This window comes from Oncorhynchus masou, chromosome 13, assembly GCF_036934945.1.
Source record: "Oncorhynchus masou masou isolate Uvic2021 chromosome 13, UVic_Omas_1.1, whole genome shotgun sequence".
Taxonomy (NCBI): Eukaryota; Metazoa; Chordata; class Actinopteri; order Salmoniformes; family Salmonidae; genus Oncorhynchus; species Oncorhynchus masou.
In genome coordinates, this window is record NC_088224.1 from 30883344 (window position 1) to 30903257 (window position 19914).

The window sequence follows — 19914 nt, forward strand, 5'->3', positions numbered from 1 at the left end:
GCTATTGCACATTTTTTATTAAACGTTTTAATATTGTATAGTGCTAACATGTTGTGTTACTAACTGGATCAAATACTTTCTTTGTAGTAGGGAAAAACAAAGAAATATGCTTATTGCACCCAAAAAGCTTGGAAATAAGTTTAAGTAGCAACAGTTTGAAAATATTGATTATGTCATCTTTGTTACAAAAATATATTAATTTATAAAATGTCTGTGTTCTAAGCTCAATCCACAATATTAACAATAACCGGCTGACAAAAGTTCACGACCCCCACAGCACTACCCCCTACAGGGTCAGAGTAACTCTATTGGTTTGAGCAAGGACTACAACATCACTTCAAGTAACTGTACTCTGATATGGTAGCACAATAGGTTTCCAACAAAGTTTGAGTAATAACAGCACATTGGTGTTTACAGTGTAAAGTGAATAGGGTGCCATTTTTGGCACATCCCATGTCAAGTGTTGTGACAGTATGAGCTGGGTAAAGAGAGGGTCCTGTCTCTGTGAGAGTTGTGTTAATGGTCTGTTGAAAGCAGACCACTGTATAGAGGGAGTTTTTAATGAGAATAAAGTGAAAGCTTAGTGAAAGCCCAGCCTGGCTGTTCTGTCAAAGTCTCCTGTGACAGTGAAGCATGTCAACTTTTTAAAACATACCAAATTCCCCCCTCTCTGAGACCTAGTACCCACTAACCACTGCTAACATCTGTTGTGTCGAAGAGATATGAAACATTTTACATTTATAGTATATTTTGGTCATTTTGCAGACGTTCTTATCCAGAACTTCTTACAAGCAGTGCATTTAAGGTCAGGTGAGTAAGATGACCACATTTGCCAGTCATTGCAAGTCAAACCTCCTAAAAATGCAGCTATCAGCTAAATCAGTGCTAGTTTGAAAGACAAGTACCACAGTAAGGTGTTTTTGTGCGTCCGAAATAGCACACTATTCCATATGGGCCCCGATCAAAAGCAGTGCACTGTATAGGGAATAGGGTGCCATTTCAGACACAACCCATACCTCCCATGCTTCACTTCATCTCTCAGTCTGGCCTGTATGACTGGGATGTATTCATTTGAGCCGAAATCCTTTTTTCCACTTTGTATCAAATTGACAACCATCTGGGGATCCGTGGGAAAACGGCCTCTCGTTGAATAGTTAAATAGAGTTGAGGTGTGTGCGTGTGTGCGTGTGTGCTGAAGAGATCGGGAGAGGAAGCGACTGTCTGGCAGCTGTAATAATGCGGCTGCTTGAAATGCATTGGCACCATTCAGATGCATAATTACAGTGGGCAAGGGAGGTCTGTAAGCTCCCACTTTATATCATGTAATATCATTGAGCTCAAACCATGTCCTTTCAGAACTGATGTTTCCCATATTGTGTGGACTCTATTGTCATATTTCAATCTCTTTGTGTGGTGGATGTGTCTATCGAAGGTGATTCACAGGACACGGTGAATAGAAGGCTTTGGTTCACAACACTATTAAAACATAAAACACTATTGTTAACGTTTCTGATATTTACCAATGCACCCTCATAGGTTTCTGAAAGGAGATCACCAAGAATTTGTCAGCCAAAAACCAACAGATACACACACACACACATTCACGCACGCGCACACGCACGCGCGCACACACACACACACACACACACACACACACACACGCACACACGCACACACGCACACAAGAACACAAGCACACACACACACACACACACACACACACACACACACACACATTTTTATGGAATGGTCTGCCTACCCATGTGAGAAAAGCAGACTCTGACTCAACCTTTAAGTCTTTATTGAAGACTCATCTCTTCAGTAGGTCCTACGATTGAGTGTAGACTGGCCCAGGGGTGTGAAGGTGAACGGAAAGGCACTGGAGCGATGAACCGCCTTTGCTGTCTCTGCCTGGCCGGTTCCCCTCTCTCCACTGGGATTCTCTGCCTCTAACCCTATTATGGGGGCGGAGTCACTGGCTTACTGGTGCTCTTCCATGCCATCCCTAGGAGGGGTGCAATACTTGAGTGGGTTGAGTCACTGACGTGATCTTCCTGTCCGGGATAGCGCCCTCCTCGGGTTTGTGCAGTGGGGGAGATCTTTGTGGGCTATACTCAGCCTTGTCTCAGTGTAGTAAGTTGATGGTTTGAAGATATCACTCTAGTGGTGTGGAGGCTGTGCTTTTGCAAAGTGGATGGGGTTATATCCTCCCTGGTAGGCCCTGTCCGGGGGTATCATCGGATGGGGATCCATTGTGTCTTCTGACCTCTCCTGTCTCAGCCTCCAGTATTTATGCTGCAGTAGTGTTGTGTTGGGGACTAGGGTCAGTCTGTTGTATCTGGAGTATTTCTCCTGTCTTATCCAGTGTCCTGTTTGAATTTAAGTATGGTCCCTCTCATTCTCTCTCTCTTCCTCTCCCTCCCCTCCATGCCTCAGGACTACCTGGCCTGATGACTCCTTGCTGTCCCCAGTCCACCGGGTCGTGCTGCTGCTCCGGTTTAAACTGTCCTGCCTGCGGCTGTGGATCCCTGGCCTGTTCGCCGGACGTGCTACCTTGTCCTGGACCTGCTGTTTTCGACTCTCTCTCTAACGCACCTGTGTCTCTAGCTCTGAATGTTCGGCTATGAAAAGCCAACTTACATTTACTCCTGAGGTGCTGACCTGTTGCACCCTCTACAACCACTGTGATTATTATTATTTGACCCTGCTGCTCATCTATGAACGGTTGAACATCTTGGCCATGTTCTGTTATAATCTTCACCCGGCACAGCCAGAAGAGGACTGGCCACCCCTCAGGGCCTGGTTACTCTCTAGGTTTCTTCCTAGGTTCCTACCTTTCTAGGGAGTTTTTCCTAGCCACTGTGCTTCTGAATTGCTTGCTGTTTAGGGTTTTAGGCTGGGTTCCTGTAAAGCACTTTGTGACATCGGCTGATGTAAAAAGGGCTATATAAATACATTTGACTGATTGATTGATTGGTGTGAGTAGGGAGGGAGAGTTAGGTACAGTAAGTGGTTGATTAATATTGCATCTTCGACTGTGTGTGTGTGCGTGCTTGCGTGCCTGTGTGTGTGCCTGTGTGTACGTTTGTCTCAGGTAAGCGGTTGGTTAATATTGTCTCGTAGAGTGTTGATAGCCTTTCAGCTGATTATTCCAATTAGAGAACACAGCTGGAGGAGGTGATTAATTCAACACTGTGACTGGCTCTGTTATTTACACTGGGCCCTTCAGACTGTTTATTTGCCAACCTGAGTCCATGGAACAGGATACAAATTGCAATCAATTCCCTGTATAGTGCACTACTTTTTACCAGATCCCCATGGGTGCCCTATTGGTCGCCATGCAAATAGCTTTCACTTCCTGTTAAATATGTGTAGTGATAAAGGAATATAGCTAATTAAATAGTTTACAAGACATGTAACACCACTTTTTGGTGTGAATCTGCATGTTTACTCAAGTGTTATTTTGAAAATGAAGTATTTTTCGTGATTCACATAGCAGTATCTTCCCTGTCTATGTGCCTGACCAGGAAAAACACGAGGTCCTATTAGAGCCCATAAATAAGGCCCAGAGTTTTCCCTGGCCTGTAGGGAATCCTATCCTCATTGTAAATTGTTTACGCTGCCAAGACGAAAACACATGCTTTCCTTTGTATTTCTTTCCCCCTGTCTTTCTCTCCCAGTAATGTGTGTTTCCTCTGAACTTGTATAATTCTCTTCCCAGAGGACAAAGTTCGTTCCACATGAGTTTGCCTCCTAATAACCAAGCCCAGTCCGGGCCAGCCTTCTTCCCAGCCTCCCTGTGAGAAGTCCATTAAGACCAAGTCGTGCATAGTAGATGTAACATTAGGTCTGCTGGGCTGCTAAGGAGAGACCGGAGCCTGAGAATACTGAATTAATCAGAAAGCCAAATCATGTTTTTATGATTATGGAAACCCAGAAGGGATTGGATACTTTATCGGATATTTGGTAGCATTTCTGTCATTACGAGCATGGTACTTTAATACTCACACAATACAGAATATTTCCAGAAATTAGTACAATGTTGTGATACTAGATATAACAAACATGTGTATCTCAGAAGCCTTTTACTACACTACATAGTTAAATTGGTGAAGAGGGAGAATTCTGCTCTTTCTGTATGGTACCCTACAGTAGCTGTCCTTTAGGAACAGGCTCTACAACATCTCTTGAGCGATGCCCTTCCAGAAAGAGAGGCTCTCTTCCCATCCCTTCTCTTTCTTTCCCTTCCCATGATCCTTCCTTCCTTCCTTCCTTCCTTCCTTCCTTCCTTCCTTCCTTCCTTCCTTCCTTCCTTCCTTCCTTCCTTCCTTCCTTCCTTCCTTCCTTCCTTCCTTCCTTCCTTCCTTCCTTCCTTCCTTCCTTCCTTCCTTCCTTCCCCTCCTCTCTCAGCTTCTGTTCTATGTGCTTCATTAGTCCCGACAACATATCCATCCCGCCACTCCGCCGCCACTGCAACGCTCCTCGCCTCGTCTGGCATGGCACGGGGGAAGAGGTAGAACCAAGGACATCGTCGGCATCTGGGGGGTGCGGGATGGGGTAACAGCACCCCGCCAAACAACGCAGTCATGTGTGAAATCACCTCTCTTCCGCTTAAAGGGCTTACATGGATTTTTAATGATGAGCCCGTATCTTTTATATGCCAAATATACGGAATGACTTCATTCTTTTAAATGCATATTTAAAGATATGGAGGAGGATGGTACTATGACAAGATGAATGGTTATGTGAGATGAAAAGGGAGCCTTCCTCCTCTTCGGTTACCTAAGTAACACTGAACCTGACGTGGAAGAGAAGAACCCAGGCCTCATCATGTATAATAAGGGAAGGGGTGTAAGGTTGCATTAAATGACCTATTTGCTCATGCAAAGCAATAAACCAAATGCCAGGAAAGGATTTCAGTTTTTGAACGAATGGATACATACCACAAACAAATTGAAATCTCTCAAAACATGCAAATCTAAGCTAGTAACCAAACAGTATTAGGAGACCTCTGCCTCCCCCCTTCTCGTACAGCGACTGCCCAGCGATGGGAGATTACACTTGCATGAAACTCCATCAGGAGCAGCGCAGCATGAGCCTCCATCTGTTCAGCACAATGAGAAATCCTCACCTAGTGTAGAAGGCCCCGCTGGAGGGAACAGGGAGGGAAGTCCCAATCAGATAAATCACCTCCGCTAAATGCCACTGGGAATTACTGTGTGTGTGTGTGTGTGTGTGTGTGTGTGTGTGTGTGTGTGTGTGTGTGTGTGTGTGTGTGTGTGTGTGTGTGTGTGTGTGTGTGTGTGTGTGTGTGTGTGTGTGTGTGTGTGTGTGTGTGTGTGTGTGTGTGTGTGTGTGTGTGTGTGTGTGTGCCATTAGACATTAGAGTGATCTGAGACAGAGATGCTGTAAGCCTAATGTCTCATCTGGCTGAATGTGGCTGGGGATGTGTTCCAAATGGTACCTTTATTCACTTTCAAGTGCACTACTTTTGACCAGGGCCCATAGGAGTGGGGATAATCTTTCCTATCCACAGCAATATGAATTTATATCTGGATTAGGGAAAAATAATTAAGTCATCATAGAACGGAATGTTTAGATTTTTTTATTTTAGGTCATCAGATGACTGTCAATGTCAAAATCGAAACATTTGTGGTCAACAACTTCCTCATCATTGCGTCATTTGATAGCTCCTCATACCTTTAATATGCCATGCCTAATAGCGGACATCTCTCTATGGGACAATTGCTTTGGAAACAGGGAAATGGTTGATAGCCTTTTGAGATTTTGCTGTGGTAGAAAAAAAAGAGCATGTAAAAAGCTTTGTCAACAGATTTCAAGGACCAGTGTGGCCATATGGAAAGTTAATATACTTGGCATTTTCAACTAAATAGCCTTGTGTCTCACGCAAACTGTTTCAACAGAGAAGTAAGTGCTCTTTATAATGAGTACATTGGAAATTGGACTTTTCACAGAAAGCTCTAAATAACACAGGTATTCGTCAAGTAATAACTTAGAAGTTCAAGAAAGAAAGAAGGGAAATAAAAAAGCAACCCCCTCCCCCTCCACACACAAAATAAATGGAAGAAAACTAAGCAGAGTTTTAGTCATCTCAAAGGCTCCAGTCCTTTGACAGCTGAAAGTTCTGCTCAGAAACAGATTGTCGTTGTGAGGTGATTTGTCACAGAGGACCTGGCGTGTCTCCATTCAGAATGAGACGCCTCACAGACGACGCCACTGCCTGACGGCCCCCCCCCCCCCCCCCCCCCCCCAGCTGCCTGCCTAGCCACACTGACAGGATTGTCAGAGCTATTTGTCACAGCTGTGTTTAGTGATGGGATTGGTTGTACCCTCTGTGCCCTCTCCTTCTCCCAGCCGCTATAAATGCCAATGGTTCAACCTCTGGAGGTTAATCAAATTACCTGCTGCTGGTGGCTTTAGAGGCTCTTATATTTTCTCTCTTCTCGTTTACCTTTCATGAAATGTAAAAACGGTATTAAAGGGGATGAAGACAGAACATGGTGGCCTCTGTGTTGTACTGTCAGGGAGAGAATAGAAGGGTATCACTCCTGTTGTGGAGGATGGTGGGGAGACGTGTCACTGTGTTTGAAAGGGATTTGGTCCCTGGATCGACTCAACGTCTGCCGAGACACTGACTAATAAAGACTTTAATATAAGTTTGGTGTCTAACTATCTCCCCAAGGGAACATTTGTGTTGATGCAGGGAAGTCTGTAGTACCAGGAACAATGCATGTTTACACTGACAACTTTTGGTTCCTTAAAAACGTTTAGATAATATCCCTATTCCCTATTTAGTGAACTAATTTTGACCAGGGCCAATAGGATACATTCTTTTTTTACAGCTATTATTGGCCCTGTCTGTGACTCCCCAATAGGCAAGCACAGTCAGCACAACAACACCCTGGTGATAAAGCTCAAAGTCCTCAGAAACGGATACATTGCAGCGTTTTCCGTGACACAGGGATCATCTGGCTGTCTCAGAGCACACTGTAGAGACGATAAAGCTCTGTTATAGCAACTGTGGTATTGCAGAGGAGAGGAACTCTGTTGTATACTGTTGTACACTGTGTTTGTGTGTTTCTATTCATATACTGTAGCTCCACAAACCAGACATACAGTATCTACTGTATTTTGTGCCTAAATGGTAATTTAATGAATAATGGTTGTATGCATACAGGCCTATTCACAGCTCTTCCTGGACCAGACGTATTCTGTGCCTTACTACGTGGGCAAACGGGAGAGTAAACGCTGACTCAGACAAACTTATCATCATCTGTTCTCAATTTGTGTGTATATATGTGTCAATAACCCATTTCAGACATTGGCCCAGGAAAATGTAGGACATTCTTTCTGAAATGAGATCCTCTAAGTGACAAATCACTCCATTATATCGACACAGGCAATCAGTGGACGTGTTCAGTTACTTAGAATACATTTAGTTTCGCCAGCTTTACAGCAGAATGATATGGGAAGTCATGGTATCGTTTTCGAGTTGCAATCTGCTTTTCTTGTTAAAAGAAACGTCAGCTCACCAGATTACCAGGTAAAAACATTTTCAATAACTATACAAACGGACCATGACAAAAATCATCAGGCAGATGTCTTTTCGACCAGTTTCGCCCACTGGCTCCAGAAACAAATAAAGAGGTGTATGATGATGTTTTCTCATTAAAGGGACGAATTTATGATGTCACTTATTCATGTACTGGTATGAATAACACATCGTCATGTGCCAGTTGGTTTGGGGTGTCTGCTCTAGCACGGGAAGTGACACAGACAGAGATCCATGGCCACCTCTGGGCTCGTAGACACTGAGAACACAACGTCATTCTTGGCTTATCTGATTTTCTGAGTAAAGCTGAAGGTGGAGAGTGGTGTATGTTGAGTCATGTTTTCCATTCAGCGTCACTACGTCAAGAGAAATATAGCATTCCTTCTCTAACAAAGATAGCGAAATATATTTCAGGATGTTGTGTATCTTTCACTTCCTTGTTTGCTCTCTCAAGAACCTCAAGGGGGGTAGACCACTGGTTTGTATACATGATGATGTCTCCTCTGTAACCATATCAATATTGAGTTCATATGCATGACACATTGCAAAAATACTATGCATATGTTGTGCATAAAACATGCTAGGTTCAAATCCTCAAATTGTAGATTATATAAACCCCAACTGATGGACAGAACAATCTTAAAACTATTGAAGTCTGTTTAAAAACAAGCATAATGAAACCTCTAATACAATAGATTCATTTGACTTGGTGAAAATCCATTTTTTGGACCTAACTTGCTTTACCACTTTTTCTATTTGGTTTCTTCCTTCACAGACTCCATGAAATGATGACCTCGACCTAAATATTTGGTCACATGATTCTCTTTGTGTATGGTTTCCTAGAAACTAGTGATGGCTCATTTAACCCTTTGGTTCAATTTAGCCCAAAAGGGATGATGCTTTTACATATATTTCTCCAACTGGGTTGAAAATGAACTTTCTTGAGCACTTACTATAATAGACAGGAAGTCATAATATGACCGTGTAGCCTTAAATAAACCTTAACCATTGTGGTTAAGCACCCCTTGCTTTTGAGGTACGCTATAGGGCCATCTACATCTGTTGAACGTGGTTTGTACAGACAGGCTCTTGCAATTCTATAACTTTGAAAAGCAAATGATTTAAGTGCAATTAGTCTAAAGACATGGACTAAAAAACAAGAAAGTATATTCGTAAAGTATGTGAGGAACACGTAATCTGTGGTTAAATTGGGAGGAAGGAGCTGGACGGAGTCTCATTGTGTGAGGATAGGGGGAAAACATGAATACAGTGAAAATCAATCAATTAATAGATTTCTATTCAGAAAATGATTATGAAACATGACCAATTATAGGTACAGTTCCATTCTGCCACCAGCTCTCCAGTATTATATAATGACTGTTTTACCCAGAGAATTTAAATGTCATAGTGGCCATTTGTCTGTGAGAATAAACACTATTGAAGCCAGAACACTGTTTCAGCTAGAACACTGATGAACCCAGAACATTGTCGAACCCAGGTTGTGTGTGTGTGTGTGTGTGTGTGTGTGTGCGTGTGTGTGTGTGTGTGTGTGTGTGTGTGTGTGTGTGTGTCTGCATGTGTGTGTGTGTGTGTGAATGTGGTCGGAATCCTGGCTAAATACATGCCTACGTACATTGGTGTAAAGTACTAAAGTAAAAATACTTATCTGTACTTGACTTTACTACTTGTATTTTTGATTACATTTACTTTTACTTCACAACATTCCTAAAGAAAAGTATGTACTTTTTACTCCATACAGTTTCCCTGACACTCAAAAGTACTCGTTACATTTTTAATGGTTAGCAGAACAGAAAAATTGTCTAATTCATACACTTATCAAGAGAGCATCCCTGGCCTTCCCTACAGCCTCTGATCTGGCTTTGTTTGTAAATTATGTCTGAGTATTGGCTATCGGTAAATTTAAAAATCAAAGAAAATGGTGCCGTCTGGTTTGCTTAAAACTAGTTAGGGATAGGCGGGACGCAAATGTCTCAACTGCCCAATTGCCAGGGACAATGCAGAGCGCCAGATTCAAATAAAATACTATGAAATTCAAACTTTCATTAAATCACACATGTAAGATACTCAATTAAAGCTACACTCGTTGTGAATCCAGCCAACATGTCAGATTTTTAAAATGCTTTTCGGCGAAAGCATAAGAAGCTATTATCTGATAGCCTGCACCATCTGCACCAAGGAAAGGAATTTGAAAATATGAATAAGTTACTTTTGACACTTAAGTATATTTGAGCAATTACATTTACTTTTGATATTTAAGCATATTTATAACCAAATACTTTTAGACTTTTACCCCTAGTATTTTACTGGGTGACGTTCACTTTTACATGAGTCATTTTCAATTAACGTTACTTTTACTCAAGTATGACAATTGGGTACTTTTTCCACCACTGCCTATTTACAGTCTGCTGAACATGAATAGACACGGGTACAGTACGTACCCCTCTGCTCAGGATAATCAAACAGCCTCGAGGGCACAGAGAAGAAAAAAAATGCATTAATTGACATTCAGCAGGGGTCACAGGGTGGGTGTGCGTTGGCTGTGCTGACATTATAATCTGGAGTCAGTCTAAGGTTGCATCCCAAATGGCACTCTGTTCCCTTTATAGTGCACTACTTTTGACCAGCGCCCTATGGGCACCCATATTTGCCGACATCTGGAATTAATATCTAGACATTCTACAGCAGGCCTTATGTGAGAATTAATAATGCAATTATTGGTGTTCCACTGATAACCTAATACTCAGCCATACTCAGCGCAGTGGAGAGGATACTGTGACGATATCTCTGCCTCGCTCTCTCCCCACCTCCCGAAGAGGGAAGTGGGATTTCAGCAATACCCGGGACCAGGATATCCAGGTTTAATTAATGTCTTGAGGCTCTTCTAAATTATGCACTTACACACAGTGGTCTGGTGTGTGTTGCTGTGCATGTGTGCGCTCGCAAGTGTGTACACTAGTTGTGTGTGTGTGTGTGTGTGTGTGTGTGTGTGTGTGTGTGTGTGTGTGTGTGTGTGTGTGTGTGTGTGTGTGTGTGTGTGTGTGTGTGTGAGAGGAGAGCGCTCAGGCTTCCCCTTAAAATGAATGTGACATGATAACTATTGATGTGATATGATATGCTCATTGGCTCTACTGACCTCAGAGGAGAAACCACCACTTTTCTGCTGCCATTTGTTCACACCCTGGAATAGACACAAACACATTGCATGAATCCAGACCAATGAACTAACACAAACAGATTTATCTGGCCCTATACACACTGGAGTTGTACAACCGATGTACAACACATTTGGCATACAACCTTTGCGCAAAACTAATTACATAAGCGTTGTGAAGAGCGAAACACGCACAGTTTGGGTAGAAAAAAAAAATTGTGAGACAAACTCTCCGTTTTGTCACCCTAAAAAATATAACTTCTATCACAACCATTGTGCCAAATGCTTTGCACATTCTACAGCAGAATTAGAAATTAGAGAGAAGAATCTTGAATGAGGAAGATGGTTGTCTTGGTTCGTTGATTGATTTGTTCATTCTATAAATTAAAACAACATCTTAACTGTTATGATCTTGATGACCTTTACTAAAGTGAAACTTGTTAAATAAGTGACCGGCACTGAAATGGAGGGGAAATAGAATGCAACAGTGGAAAGTGTTTTGTATTTGCTATTATACGAGTGGATATACACAGGTGTAAGAGCAACGAAATGACACGCATTGTTATTAGGAATTCTCACTGTGTGCGTGTGTGTGTCCAAATGGGTAGCCTATGTGTTGACTTTGTGATTAGAAGCTGAAGTGTATTACAAAGAAAGGCTTTGTATGTAATACATCCTAGCAGAATCAGTCCCGGTGAAGGAGGAGACTGCAACACAAATCATTCTCCCCCACCAGCAGGCATCTCAAGTGGATACATTCTGTTAGGTGACCCAACTGACACAGAATGCATCCCAAATGGCACCCTATTCCCTATATAATGCATTACTGTTGACCAGGGCCCATAGGGCTCCCGTCAAAAGTATTACACTATTTAGGGAATACGATGCCATTTGTGATGCAGAACAGTGATCCTACTCTGGCAGTAAATGGCTTTTCACTGAGCGAAGGGCGTATTCTTGTACCCAGCCTTATCCTGCCTTATCCTCCACAGACTGCATTAAAATGGGAAAATAAAGTCCAGACTCATTACCGCGCTGTCCTTGACAGTGAGTGCGTACGCACCTTGAAGAGCCATGTCACGGTGAAGTAGTTTTAATAGAGGCTAATCTATTTAGGACAAGGTTTTAACATCACCAAGCTGGTTATAGTGTGTGTATGGCACAGGGAGATAGATACTAATAATGGTGCTGGGAGTCATTGAATAAAAGTTAGGCAGGGATATGCAGGGGTATGGTCTGTGTCCCAAATGGCACTCTATTACCTTTCTAGTGCACTACTTTTGACCAGGGCCAATAGGGCTCTTGTCAAAGTAGTGCACTATTTAGAGAATAAGGTACCAAATGGGACACGCATAGTATTTATAATTCATTGTGTTGTCTGAAGTTATTGATTAAGACGATCCATCTCCTGTCGGCCAGGGGAAATTATTCCAAGATGAAAATCAAAAGAATGTAATGTAAAATTGAAGAGGTGAGTGGAAATAGAGCTGAATGATAATACCCTCCCTATTCATAGAATACAGCTAATATATCTAACCAGTCATGTTGGGTATTTACTATGGGAATGAGGTGTATTATAGTCTATGTGAGTTAAGAATTCACCCCATGATGTGCTACAGATCTTAATTTGATCACTCTGTTGCAGGATAACTTTTGCACGACATTTTGAACTTGTAATGTATTTGATGTTTAAAAAGGCTCCTGAAGACTGTAATTTCATCTTTGAAATGTCAGACTTTATTTTCCCTTACAAACAATGTCCATGATTAATAATCCACATAATAATTCACATTTTCTGTTGCTGCAGTATTATTTACCTAGCTCAAATTAAGATCCTACATCTGTACATGATGATAATGTTGTTTTTTTGTGTGCAGATTGTATATTGTACATAAGAGTGTTTGTAGACTGAAATTGTTTGGGTTTCTTCTGAGTTGTACGCTCTAAAATCTCATGTTTTGATTAAAACAGCAGCTCTTAGTTCTTGAAGACGTTGTATTGTTTCACGTTACGTACAACCACTTTAGAGATGATCTCTGAATATTTCTGAAGCCACAGCCTGGTCTTATAGTCTAGTCATAACATAGTATGATTTACATTTAAGATGTTATGTCTACCCCTGAGTCCAGGTTGGGAGAGAAGTGGGTAGAAGTTGCCCTGTGCTCTTGCTCTGAATGCAGCAGGAGAAGTAGCCAACCTGGTTTGTGTCACCACCAGAGGAAATAGCTTGTCTGCTAAGCGGCTAAGCCCTGTATTTAGATATTGATTACGGCCTATCGTCGCCCCCTTGGAGATCAGGCTAAATTACCCTCCTCTTAATTGGGAGTCGCACTTACGTAGAACTACTCCGCTGTGAGGGGAGATTTAAAATTCCATTAGCGTCAACTCAATGACAGCTCTGCTCTGCGCTCGGCAGCGAGAGAGCAGTGTCTCGGAGACGGGTCTCGTCTGATCCGCGTCCAAAATGTTTAAAGGTAATTGAGGATAAGAACGCGGCAGTGGCAGCAGAAGGGTTGAAACCAGTGGCTCGCTAATTACAGATCGAAGCTGTGTCGGAAATGGCACCTTCTTCCCTAATTCCTATGGACCCTGGTCAACAGTAGATCACTATATAGGTAATAGGGGACTATTTGGGTGCTACCCAAGCTGAGCCTTAGGAGGAAGGTCCTCACTCGTCTACAAGAATAGGGAAATATATATGAGCCTCATGGACTGTAGGTACAAATGATTGATTTCTCCACCACTGTGTAGTTCATATACTCATAGGGACTAAATGTCATTATTGGCACCTGAGGACTTTTGTATTTCAGCTGAAGTCATGTTATGACAAATATAGTCTGCTTCCCAAATTACACCCTATTGCCTGTATAGAGTAATACGACAGTAATAATCTCTCTTGTAACTGTCCGTAGTGTTATTTGCTGAGCAAATACATCTCAGTAAGTAAGTCATGCTTTACAGTGATAACACAACAAACATAATTATACACATTATTAAAGCCAGGTAATGTATCAGACCATCTGCTGCTGTTGTTTTGTGAATATGAAGGAAGGATATTCATAATGACAATCAGTGTCATAAACCTCACTCTTCTTATTCGAGGTGATCTCCATCTGTTCATCTCTCTTTATCTCCATCTCTCTTTATCTCCATCTCTCTTTATCTCCATCTGTCCATCTCTCTTTATCTCCATCTCTCTTTATCTCCATCTGTCCATCTCTCATTATCTCCATCTCTCTTTATCTCCATCTGTCCATCTCTCTTTATCTCCATCTCTCTTTATCTCCATCTGTCCATCTCTCTTTATATCCATCTCTCTTTATCTCCATCTGTCCATCTCTCTTTATATCCATCTCTCTTTGTCTCCATCTCTCTTTATCTCCATCTGTCCATCTCTCTTTATCTCCATCTCTCTCTATCTCCATATGTCCATCTCTCTTTGTCTCCATTTCTCTTTATCTCCATCTCTCTTTGTCTCCATCTATTTTGTATCTCCATCTGTCTTTATCTCCATCTCTCTTTACCTCCATCCATCCATCTCTCTATCTCTCTTTATCTCCATCTCTCTTTGTCTCCATCTCTCTTTGTCTCCATCTTTCTTTGTCTCCATCTCTCTTTATCTCCATCTGTCCATCTCCCTTTATCTCATCTCTCTTTATCGCCATCTCTCTTTGTCGCCATCTCTCTTTGTCTCCATCTCTCTTTATCCCAATCTCTCCTTGTCTCCATCTCTCTCTATCTGCATCTCTCTTTGTCTCCATCTCTCTTTGTCTCCATCTCTCTTTATCTCCATTTCTCTTTGTCTCCTTCTCTCTATCTCCATCTCTCTTTGTCTCCATCTCTCTTTGTCTCCATCTCTCTTTATCTCCATCTCTCTTTATCTCCATCTCTCTTTGTCTCCATCTCTCTTTATCTCAATCTCTCTTTGTCTCCTTCTCTCTTTGTCTCCATCTCTCTTTATCTCCATCTCTCTTTGTCTCCATCTCTCTTTATCTCAATCTCTCTTTGTCTCCTTCTCTCTTTATCTCCATCTCTCTTTGTCTCCATCTCTCTTTATCTCCATCTCTCTTTATCTCCATCTCTCTTTGTCTCCATCTCTCTTTATCTCAATCTCTCTTTGTCTCCTTCTCTCTTTGTCTCCATCTCTCTTTATCTCCATCTCTCTTTGTCTCCATCTCTCTTTATCTCAATCTCTCTTTGTCTCCTTCTCTCTTTGTCTCCATCTCTCTTTGTCTCCATCTCTCTTTGTCTCCATCTCTCTTTATCTCCATCTCTCTTTATCTCCATCTCTCTTTGTCTCCATCTCTCTTTATCTCAATCTCTCTTTGTCTCCTTCTCTCTATCTCCATCTCTTTTTGTCTCCATCTCTCTCTATTTTGATCTGTCCATCCCAGGAAAACAACAAGGTCTCATCTCTGGTTTTATTTTACACTTCATTTCCTGATGAAGCGGAGCTCACGACTCATCTCATCTCAGGCTGCTTCCCAAATGGCACCCTATTCCTTATATAGTGCACAACTTTAGACCAGGGCCCATAAGGAACAGGGTGCCATTTAGGACTCCAATTTAGACCCAGATTGGCTGGAGAAACATTATGCTAATGTCTCCATGGTCTACAGATCTGGAGGAGAGAGGGAAGAGAGGCACACCTTAATGATGTGACCTATACTCTCTTACACAAGCTCTGTTAAAGGGCAATCAATTACTTATATGAAAATAACCATACAGAATCTTGAGAAAAATGAGTCTAAAAACAGTTGCTGCATTATTTTAGATAATAAGCAGAGCATTTAAGTGTGATTCACCACAGGGCAAAATGTAGTTGTAAACTTCTCCATTTATCTCTGAGCAGGAAATGTCAGTAGTCCCAGATACTGCAGGTTCTCAACTTGAAACCCCAGAATGGGGTATATTGCAGGTTACTGTTCCTAAATGCATGACGGTGGCATGGGCTTTGAATTTGTTAACCTTTATTTAACTAGGCAAGTCAGTTAAGACCAAATTCTTATTTACAATGACAGCCTACCGAGGCCAAACTCGGACAATGCTGGGCCAATTGTGCGCCGCCCTATGGGACTCCCAGTCACGAACCAGACACTGTAGTGACGCCTCTTGCACTGAGATGCAGTGCCTTAGACCACTGCGCCACTCGGGAGTTTAAAAAAAAACTTTAAAAAGCTGCTTGTCATAATACTGGTACAGGAAATATATTTGATCAATAATGAATCAGTTGGAATGGAAAACAAAACATAATGCCTGAGGACTGCCTTGCCCGAGCTGCTGACCAAAGATGGCCCAGTTCAACATCAATAGAGGCCACACCTTCCTCTGCTCTAACATCAATACAACATGCACCACTTGTAGAAAATCACATGGTTAAATACACAGTACAACTCAACGTTGACTGTCACTGCGGAAGCATTACAACTTGGAGATGGTTGACTGTCATGGCGTTTACGTTGTCAGTGCACAACTCCTTTCATCTGAAGTGTTTGTCTTTCTGAACAAAAGTAAGAGTTAAACTTAGTGACAGAAGCGGGCGTGTCTCGACATCATAATCGTTTTGACCCAAAGCTTTTCTTTCTTCCCATTGTGGCTACATGCAGTTCCTGTGAGTGGCATGGTGCGTTTTCCTTCTATCAACCCATATAGTTATTGTATGGTTGTCACAAGAACCCTGAGCGCTTTTATTCCCATGTAAATCAGACATGAGGAAATGAAAGTGAATTAAATCAGTGTTCTGACCAGAGCCATGTGGGTGGAGTTGAGCTGTTGAATTTGAATGAAAAGTATTTAAATACACATGAAAAGGTAATAGTCAGAAGCACACCATTTCAAATCAAATCAAACGTTATTTGTCACGTGCGCCGAATACAACCTTACAGTGAAATGCTTATTTACAGGCTCTAGCCAATAGTGCAAAAATATGTATTAGGTGAACAATAGGTTGGTAAAGACATAAAACAACAGTGAAAAGACAGGCTAAAAACAGTAGCGAGGCTATAAAAGTAGCGAGGCTACATACAGACACCGGTTAGTCAGGCTGATTGAGGTAGTATGTACATGAATGTATAGTTAAAGTGACTATTGCATATATGATAAACAGCCAAGTTGATGTCCACATGTTGATGTGGACACCAAGGCTTCATGGACTTCATATAAACACTCTAAATAGGTCAGGAGCCAGACAGGGAACGAAAATACATTATTTAGGCTATATTATTACAATTATTTCAAGGCTAAAGCCTATATTGTGAAGCATTTGCAAGTGCGACACAATAGGCCGGTAGGGACATAAAGCACTCAGCATTTAAACAACCTTTCAATGTATTAAATCATTACTATCTATACATTGAGCATATAGGCTGTGACTTACTTAGAATTAAATACAAATTAAACAAAAAATCACTTATTAGTGCCTTTGAAGTTTAACCAGAGTCTGTGGATTCAGGCTCATGCGATGGTGCCTGGAGAGCAGGTCAGCAGCAGAGAATATCCTCCCCGCACTTGCAGAGCCACTGGGGATGCCAAACACCCTTTTGGTAACCAACTGAGCCACACAGGATCCTATAACAGCAACACAGCGCCAGAAGCATCTTGTCCCTGAAGCGTAATACAGTCACCTTAGAAACAATCACCTGATATGTAACAGGATGAGGGAGAGGTTGAGACTTGCTGCTATCAGACAAGCCATGGGTCCATTATCACTTCTCTCCTTCACAGCCATCCATGTCACCTGCCCTTTTCTGCTCGTCTGGGTATTGATTCTTCTGCACCAGATGGGGGAACAAACCTCAACCCAAGGTGAACCTTCCAAAAGAGACTCAGGAGAAATGGGAAGCACTTTTACGGACAAATTCATCTTGTGCATTTCAAATTACCTCAAAGACATCTTTAATTTAATTGATGTAGTAAGCAAATTGCTTCGGGAGAAATGCGTTGTGTGTATCCTGCCAAAGCGTAATGACATGATAGCTTCTTCTTCCAGTCATCTGAGAAGAACTTGGTCCCTTAACAACAGTGGCTCTTAGGACAAGTTGGAGAGACACTAATGGCTTTCTTATTCCATTAGTCATGCAGCAGTAAATTCTACTCTACCTAATGGATAATTATAGCTAACAGATACGTGTTGTTGGAACCTGCTTGTTTGTTTGTGTGTAAGATCCCAAAGATGTTGATGAAGGATATTATATTTGATAAGTGGGCTGCTATAATCGAATCTACAGTCACAACCCAGTGTGTTACTGTGTTGACGTCAAAGCCTTTGAAAGAAAAATTATTTGAGCAGCTACAGAACAGCTCCCTGAAGAAAATAAAGTGAAGTGCATAGTGTGTGTGTGTGTGTGTGTGTGTGTGTGTGTGTGTGTGTGTGTGTGTGTGTGTGTGTGTGTGTGTGTGTGTGTGTGTGTGTGTGTGTGTGTGTGTGTGCGTCTGTGTTGCTGGTCATGTACAGTACAGGGGATGTGGTTTCCAGAACATTAAATAGGTTACAGGTTGGAATAATTGGATACTCAACATTCCCAACAACCCCCCACCCTGCTCCCTCGCAAAGCTCTTCCACCAACCCCCCTCCCCTGCTCCCTCTCAAAGCTCCCCCACTAATCCCCACCCTGCTCCCTCTCAAAGCTCCCCCACTAATCCCCACCCTGATCCCTCTCAAAGCCCCTCCACCAACCCCCCAACCTGATACCTTTCAAAGCTCCCCCATCAACCCCCCACCCTGATCCCTCTCAAAGCTCCCCCACTAATCCCCCACCCTGATCCCTCTCAAAGCTCCTCCACCAACCCAACAACCTGATCCCTCTCAAAGCTCCTCCACCAACCCTCCACCCTGCTCCCTCTCAAAGCTCCCCACTAATCCCCCACCCTGCTCCCTCTCAAAGCTCCCCCACTAATCCCCCACCCTGCTCCCTCTCAAAGCTCCCCCACTAATCCCCCACCCTGCTCCCTCTCAAAGCTCCCCCACTACTCCCCCACCCTCCACTCCACTCTGCAGGCCCCAGCCTCCTCTATACCCCCATCCCCTTTCCCCTATTGCAAAGGATACAGGAATAGACACCTCACACCTCAACCTCCTCAGAATGTCACCGTCTGACAACTTTAGGTACATTTCAGTAATTTTTTTGGGAGCTGAGCTGACACCTGTCGTCTCCATTAAAGAAAGAAATCAGCCCTTCATATTGCAAAAATATGTGGCAAGAATCTAACTGATATAAGTACTGCGCTGCCGTTCTATAATTAATGTGGTCACATTTACAGCAGGAGGGAATTCAGATTTTTTTTTTCTCTCTCTCTCTTTCTATATTTCTTTCTTTCTCTCTCTCTTCTTTGCTCCTCTCTCTGAAGCATATTCATAACTAGCTACCCGATCATCCCTGGGAGAGCTGTAAGAGCTGCAAAAATAAAAATAGAACCATAGTATCAAACTTTCAAAGCGTCGCCATTACAGATCTGACAGCTGCCGACAGTAATTAGTTGTCAAACGGCTCTTCTCATGCTGCTGTAGAAAGCTACAGTATACCTTCCTCCCAACAGTTCAATACCATCTAGTATTGTTGCTATAGAAACCTACAGTATACCTTCCTCCCAACAGTTCAATACCATCTAGTATTGTTGCTATAGAAACGTACAGTATACCTTCCTCCCAACAGTTCAATACCATCTAGTATTGTTGCTATAGAAACCTACAGTATACCTTCCTCCCAACAGTTCAATACCATCTAGTATAGCTGCTATTGAAACCTACAGTATACCTTCCTCCCAACAGTCATCTAGTATTGTTCAGGACTGGTAGTAGTCTGTGTACATTCCTTTTCCTGGATTACGGTGAGTACGGTTTATCAAAAGAAGAATGTTAGAAGATTTTTGAAAATTAACATTTTGATGATTCTTAGTGATATTTTTGGTTGTTTACAATGACCCGGGATGTGGGCTGAAAGGAACTTTGGTATGGTCTGCATACATAGAAACCTTTTGTTCTGGTGCACATCATTTCAAATCCTTTCATCGTAATGTGAGAATAAATGTGTATAATATCTCAATATTAGAAGAAATAAATAAGGCGATAAGTGACAAAATAACCATTATTTAATGACCGGTACAGATTGTCTCATCTGGGTACGTTGTATAAAGAATTATACAAAATGCCCCATTAGAGCCCAGTCATCCC